The sequence below is a fragment of the Zingiber officinale genome, chromosome 6A (assembly GCF_018446385.1).
Source record: "Zingiber officinale cultivar Zhangliang chromosome 6A, Zo_v1.1, whole genome shotgun sequence".
Taxonomy (NCBI): domain Eukaryota; kingdom Viridiplantae; phylum Streptophyta; class Magnoliopsida; order Zingiberales; family Zingiberaceae; genus Zingiber; species Zingiber officinale.
The window spans coordinates 58,258,168-58,266,380 of record NC_055997.1 but is presented as its reverse complement, the minus strand read 5'-3'; the positions used below and the strand labels follow the sequence as shown (position 1 = coordinate 58,266,380).

At 38.2% G+C, this 8,213-nt stretch overlaps 1 long non-coding RNA gene across 1 annotated transcript; it reads right to left on the bottom strand.

Moving 5' to 3' along the window:
• Positions 1 to 7,406: 7,406 nt before the first annotated feature.
• LOC121993984 lies at positions 7,407 to 8,197 on the bottom strand. The gene is made up of 3 exons (XR_006115518.1): positions 7,949 to 8,197; positions 7,640 to 7,859; positions 7,407 to 7,465 (listed from the first exon to the last, which is right to left on the bottom strand). It is a non-coding gene; the product is annotated as an uncharacterized LOC121993984 (long non-coding RNA).
• Positions 8,198 to 8,213: the final 16 nt, after the last annotated feature.

The following is an 8,213-nucleotide window of genomic DNA, read 5'->3' as shown; positions in this document are numbered from 1 at the left end:
CAGTCAAAAAAAAATCTAAACAAAAAAAACTAACCAACTAGACTTATTTCCTAAAATTTAGGATAACTTAACTAAGAAGACTTATTCCCTAACATTTAGGATAAATTAACTAACAAGACTAAGTTTCCTAAGATTTAGACCAAATTAAATGTAACGACCCACCTTCTACTAACTAGGCTGTAAGGTCGGACCGTCACATTATGCTGTGCTAAGCTATATCCATGACCATTACTAAGTCTAGGTGCAGAAAACTGTACCAATTTAAAACTCTGCTAAGCTAATACAAGTTCTTGGTCCTACATGTGCTAAGGGATGCAACCTAAGGTATTCATGGCATACCCTACATCCTCTATGGTCATGGAGCTGAACTACAAGGTCTCTTGGTCGAAACCCAACTTCCCAATCAATCCAGATTGAACTCGATCGATTGCAAGCTGTTGAATCGATCCATGGATCGATTCAGATGGCTACTGTGCTCGGGGTAGTATTCTGGATTGATCGGCTGATCGATCCAGACTGGTCAATCGATCCAGTGATCGATTCCAGCGCTCTCTGTTCGCGGGAGCGATTTCCCCAACTCTCTGTTCGCAACAGAATACGACTGGATCGATCGGTTGATCGATCCAGAAGCTTACTGTATGCGACAGAATACGACTGGATCGATCGGCTGGTCGATCTAGAAGCTTACTGTTCGTGGAACCAGGCTCCCAATCGATCCCCTGATCGATTGAGGGCTCCAAATCGATCCACTGATCGATTGGGGTTTCTGATTTCGCAGCAAGGCTCTGATTTCAGCACTGTTTCGTGTCAAACTCACCTACATAAGTTCTAAAATAACTGGAGAACACTCTAATATCAAACAACTAACATTCTAAACATGGTTACTAACAATCTAAGCAGATTTTCTATAATTCCATGCATTTAGATACTGAATAAGCAAAGAGTAACATGATAAGAAACACTAAGTTCTTAAATGTTCTAGTTCTTCCAAGGTCTTTATTCCAGGTTCCATCCACAGACATCTTCATCATTGCATTGACCTCCAGCCTCCGCTAGTCCATCTTCCCTTTACCTTTATCTGCAGTATAAGGAAAAATAGTATCTGTAAGCTTGAGAGCTTAGTAAGAAACCATCTACCTCACTAAAACATGCATACGATGTAATTTATGTTTTTAAAATATGCTATTTGAAACATATGAATACTGAACATGTAAGAGCATAGCATGACATACAAACAAACTAGTCATGGCAATAAGTGCTAACATAAACTATCATATTGTATCAATAGAGAACTGAACTGATACAAAAACTGAACTAAGTTAATTCTAACCAATGCTAAAGCTATACTGAATCCACATAGCTATTTGTGAAGTTTTGAAAACTATTTTCATAAATAGATTAAAATAATAATCATGCTGCTGTTTGGGCCCGGCAACTGTACATGCTATGCGCGCATCCCTAACTAGACCCGGGTTTGCAAGTCTCGAATTTAGTAGGGTTACTAGGTTATCTGAACCTAGGGACGACTATAGGAGCCCAACCCAATGGATATCTAATCCAGTACAGTGCCACTGCTAAAATAAAATACTGATTATAGCTGAGTTCTTCTTATATTGCTATTTCTAGGTTATCTGAACCTAGAGCTAGGTTATCTGAACCTAGAGGCGACTGTGGGAGCCCACCCATTGGACCGTAGTCCCATATAAGTTGTACTAAAGCTAAACATACTGAATGAATGCTTTTATTGCATTTAGCTAAGCTGGTAAAATGCTTAAGTTGCATTTTAACCGTGCTAATAATTTAACCGAACACTTGGTATGCGCTAATTTGCATCCTTTGTGCCGAAAATCTACATACTACTAACTGAAGCATAAAATTCATACGGAAGCTACTTATACTGCAAGTGAGGGGTTTCTTACCTCCTGCACTAGTTTTCTTACGATTCTAATCGCTAGACTTCCGGAGAAGATGATCCTTTTGACGATCTTCTCGCGTTTATGCGTTCTTCTTGCGGAGAGAAACGTCCTCGTGTCGGAGTCGTCGCCGGAAGGTGCTCCTATAGCCCTTGGGATAAAACCCTAGGCTTGCTTGTGGTTGGCGCCGAGAGATGAGGGAGGAGAAGGGGTCGGTGTGTAAGGGTTTGAGGGAAAGGTTTTCTCGTTTAAGAAAAAATAACAATTCCTCACTTAAATTCCCTATTTATATTAAGTGGGTAATTCGGCCCAACTCAAATATAAATATAATTGTTCCCCTTTCCTTTCAGCACGGCCCTGCTGGGTTCAACTGGTTACTAGGGCTATCTATAAGTCGTAGGACCCAATAGGTCTCGGGTTCGATTCCCGCTTAAGCTATTTTATGTTTCTATTTATTTTTGCTACTTCCGCTACTCTAAAAATTTTGTAAAAATATCCTAAAATTCCAGAAAAATACTAGGATATTTCTAATAATTATTTTGAGAATTTTCGGGCGTTACATTAAATATAATTAAAAAAACAAACAAAACTTAATTAACGGATTACTAATTAAAAAAAACTCAAAAGATTCAAATATGAATACTTTAGATTACCTCCTGCATCAAAGGGAGATTAGGTAGTTGGAGTTCTTGTGATCGAAATCGAGGCATTGATTTATAAATGGAAGTGATGGTGTGTGGTGGGTGTTACCACAAAGGGTTGAAGTCCAGTGTGGGCAACTGCCTACACTGGGTCTGTGCTAGCTCCACCTCTGGTGAGACCACCCCTCCGCTATTGTCAAGATAAAGAGGAAAATGTTGCCATCATTGATGGGTGAGAGATGATCCATTGTCATTTAAACATGTAATGGAAGATCTTGACAAAGAAAGGTGGCTTGAAGCTATGAACCATGAAGTCAAGGTACTCCAATTCTATCTGGGTGTTCGTAGACCCACCTAAAGAGGTTAGATTTATTGGGTGTAAATGGATCTATAAGAGAAAGAAATACTAGTTGCAAAGGGTTATACCCAAAAGGAAGGAGTCGACTATAAGGAGACTTTCTCATCCGTAGTCATGCTTAAATCTATCTACATCTTACTTTCAATTGTTGCTCATTATGACTATGAAATATGATAGATGGTGTCAAGATGACCTTTGTGAATGGTCATCTAGATGAGGAAATTCTCATGCAGCAACTAGAGAAATTTATAGCTCAAGGCCAAGAGCAAAAAATTTGCAAATTGCTTAGCTCCATTTATGGGCAAAAGTAAGCCTCTAGATCATGGAACCATAGATTTGATAATCTTCTAGATCAAGTATTATGGCTTTGACCAAGCCTTGATGAGCCTTGTGTATACAAGCATATCAAGGATGGAAATTAAAGGTGGTGTTCATAGTGCTCTACATAGATGACATTCTGCTCATTGGGAATGATGTGGAAAAATTGTCTATCATTTTAGGTTAGCTAGCCAAGGAATTTTAAATGAAAGATTTGAGAGAAGAAAATTATGTTCTTAGAATTTGAATTGTTTGAGATCGTAAGAACAAATTGTTGGCATTGTCTCAAGCTTCTTATATTGATAAGATTCTATTGCGTTAGAGAATGCAAGATTTCAAAAAGGGTTACCTAGCTACCAACCCTCATCCTCTCCAAGGAGCAGTGTCATAAGAGCCCACAAGAAGTTGAGGACATGAGATGCATTTCCTATGCCTTTGCAGTATGCAACCTTATGTATGTAATGTTGTGCACTAGGCTAGACATTTGTTATGTGGTAGGGATAGTTAGTCATTTTCAATCAAATCATGACATGCATCATTGGATAGAAAAATGTATCTTCGAAGAATGAGAAGTTATATGCTTGTCTATTTAGGTGAAGACCTTAAAATAGATAATTACACTAATTTTGATTACTAATAAGACAAATATACATGAAAATCGACATCTGCATAAGTGTTTACTCTTGATGGAGGTCCTATAGTCTGAAGAAGAATCAAGCAATCTAGTGCAGCCGACTTGACCATGGAGGCTAAATACATAGTCACTTCTGAAGCTACTAGAGAGGTTGTAGGGCTTAAGAAGTTCCTATCTGAATTGGAAGTTGTTCCAAACATAGATCAAGTCACTCAGTTTATGGTGTGACAATAGTGGGGCAGTGGCTAATTCAAAGGAACCCCGTAGTCACAAGAGATCGAAGCATATAGAAAGGAAATACTACTTGATTCAAGAGATAGTGTAAACAGTTGACACTTCTATTCTCAAGATTGTGTCTATTGACAAAATTACTGATCCATTCACCAAGACACTCTTGCAAAAGTGTTTGAAAGGCACATGCTAAATATGAGACTGAGAGTCATGTCCCACATGTTTTAGGGAAAGTGGGAGATTATTTGGAATAGTTTCCTTAAAGTATTATAATGGTACTATATTTTTATAATTAATAAAATTGATATTTATTTTGTATGAAATTTGTTGTCTTGAATATCATAGCAAAATCCCAAGTTTATTGGATGTAACAATGATTTTACTATGTATATGAGTTATATATACAAGAGGATTAAGATCATGGATAATAAACTTAAATTAAGTTTGTGATGAAATTAATTAAAAGCATGTGATCTTTAATTTAAGCCAGTGTCGGTCCTAACATTCTGGAGGCCCGGGGCGAAACGATCAAAATATGTCCTTAATTTTTTTAATAAAGTAAAAATTATTTGCAATGACTTCTTCTAGCTTTTCTAGATGCAAAATCATCTATAATATTATTAATTTCAAGATTTTATAAAATCTCTTTTTCAATAGATAAAATTGCTAATCCATTCAATCTCTCTTGTGACATTGTTGATCTCATGTATGTTTTTAACAATTTTAATTTTGAGAAACTCCTTTCAGCCGATCCTACGGTAACAAGCATAGTTAACAATATTCTATAAGCAATTGCAACATTTGGATAGCAATCTATATTTTTTACAAAATGAAGAATATCAATTGCTGACATTATCTCATTTGGTAAAGTTACTTGTAATATTTTTAATTCTGTAAACAAATCATCTAACTCAACATCTATTGTAAAAGTGGATGTTAGATTAACACAACATTTTCTCAACTCATCATTATCTAATGATTTTAATGTTTTCGAATCAAACAAAAAACTAAATATATTTTCAAATGTTTTAATTTCACCAAATCTACTTTTCAAAGAAGAAATTGTCATGTCTACAATAATCACAAAATAATCAATTCTAAAAGATTCTTCAGGTGATAGTGAAATTTCATCTTCTTTCTCATCAAATTATTTTTTTTTCTAAAAATATGATGTTTTATTGAAAATATTGGCTCTATATTCATATCAGATGCAAGACTTTTAGTAATGGTCAAACTTGTTGCAAAACCATCATTCCTATATTTTTCAAAATATGATATTACACCATCTAATTGTTTCATAGCAGAATCAATGCACATAGATTTTGATTGTAACTTCTTACTTATCATGTTTATAGCAAATAAAATATCATACCAAATAATCATACCAAGTAAAAATTTAAAACTTTCAATTGAGTTAACTATACTTTCAGCTTGACCCTTAGACTTTGCATCATCACAAATGTCATATAACTCTAATAAAGCACTTCGCACTTCAAGAGCTTGAAACCTAATAGCTTGAACACTTTTAATACGACTTTCCCAACGCGTATTTGAAAAAGATTTGGCAGTTAATCCTTTCACATTATTAAGTAAAACTTTCCATCTTTTTAGAGAACTTGAAAACAATGTATATATGCATTCGACTACTATAAAAAAAGAAACGACTTTAACACAAGAATGTGTCATGTCACTAAGAGTCAAATTAAGACTATGACAAGCACATGACATGTATAACGCTCTTGGATTTATTTTAAGTAAGCTCTTTTGAACTCCTTGGTGTTTTTGTCACGCCCCAGAGGAGTCCCTGTCCGAAGAAATTTCGGTAGCATCTCCCCTGTACGACGGACAATCTGAAACTTTCTACATACATAAATACCTCAGCCACAGGCGGCTGGAATAATAACAGTAAATAAAACCAATCACCACGCAGTTTATATAAGTATTCAGCCTCTGGCTGTCACAACCACGCAGTTAATAAAATAGTAAACAAAACAATAAAACTCTGACTCGAAATCCACCCTACTCCACTACACTCGTAAAGCTCAAAACCGACGAACCCACCTCTTCTGCCGTCCAGGCAGGCATATAGTAGAATAAAATCCAAATCATATCAAAGGTCCATCAAACGAAAGGATTTCATACAATATCCATATGAAAAATCCAAAACAAGACTAAAACAAAGTCTGATAGAGAAAAAAAAAATAACTAAAATAAAATAACAACTCAACCCAGCAGAGGACTAGCACTACGTGCTGTGGGGACTAGCGACTGGAACTCCCTCCTGACAGCATCAACCTGAAAATATCAACAATGGAGGCGGGGTGAGTCCAACACTCAGCAGGTACATTAGTTATGCAAAGTAACACCTAGCACTAATCATGCGTACAGTCTCCTGATAAAGATAAAGGTAACTACAAACCGAAGAAGACAGGAGAGAATCTGTACTAACCAGGACCCGGTAAAAGGACAAACAGTCCGAAAGGTATAGAAGACCTGTATGCATGTCAATCAAGGTATCCAAGCAATGTGCAGCATATAAGTGCAACAAACACAAACACAAACAATAAATGCATCATGCATATGATGCCAATGTCATGGTCACCCCTGACGCCAGTCAGCCGACTCACAACAACAGTGGGACCGAGTGGGTAGGGCTGTGACAACCGTGCACTCAGCAACACTACTCCTGATGAGTGATCGAGTGGACGGGATGCTGTCGGAGTACATACGTACTCCTACCCCAAATCATAAATGGGGGAGCGCAATGCTCTCAACTCCCGGTACGCTGTGACGGGGAGGGATCTCTAACGTGCTACACGCTGCGTCACACTACCCATGAGCGGACCAACGGAGCACCGGAAGAGCCAAACTGACGTGCTACCACGCTGTGTCCCGCTACCCATGAGCGTCACAACGGAGCACCGAACAGTGATGAAACTGGCAAAGTGCTCGACAATAAAGGAGCAATCAATCACTCAGCATGCAATCATGCGAATGGTGCATGTCACTAAACATGGTAATATACTAACTCAATCTCTGGACATATCATAATGTGCACCAAAGCGAATGAATCATATCAAGGTATCTGATTCTATAAGGTATCAAACCTAGGTCCTGACATGGTAAAATATGGTTATATCACTACCCATGAGCATGTGGAATCAGGTACATATTCATACAAGATGTAAACAAACAATCAATCAACAGGTAGCATGTATTGGGCAGTGATTAACCGAAACAAGTAAGAAACACAATTAATGCATCTTGTTAATTTAATTACTAAGCATATCAAAGACAATAAGTCAAAAGTACCCGCCTCCGATAAGAAAAGTCCAATCCGACTCCGAGATACTCGTCTCGTGTCAAAATCCTGTGTCACAATATTTAATTTAGTTAATTCTATCATGCCTTCATTAACTAAACCAAATCATAATTTCATTAATCAATTAGAGTTAAACTCATTAACCCTAACCCTTTTCACAACTACAATGGATTAGGTATCTCCAATTATCTACAACGAAAAAATCAAATTCCTCCACAATACCTCAACCACCGTTGCTGTTGCTGCTGAAGCAAGGGCTACTGGATGGGGTTGCTGCTGGAAGTCTTGAACAAACTAAAGCACACTTTACAAGTCGGACACTTCACTCTAAAATCACCACTCTGCTGTAAAGAAGAGAGTGGCACCGGTAATGGTGCACTAGGGCACAGCAGCAACACAGGGAAAAGAAATCTCCACCGACTGGTCCAAGCAAGGTCAAGCACTGAGATCACTAACATAGATCAAGCCATAATCCAAATTCCACATCACACAATACTACTCAAATTTCACCAATTAGGGTATAACACTCACCTCCCAGATCACTGCTAGGGCACTAGAGGTGTGACCACAGTGAAGAAGGTGTGGAGGCAGTGGCACGCAGAGGCAGTGGCGCAGAGATGAAGAAGTCGGCGTCGGCACGGTGCAGATGTGGAGCGGTCGTGAACACAAGGAGGAGAGCCGGCTCTCAGCGGTGTGCGGCGGTGGAGAGGCCGAACACAGAGAAGAATCGGCGCGTTGTCGTGAACCCAACCCTCTAGGGCACGCGAGTTCGGCGGCTGGCGGCAGGAACTCAGGC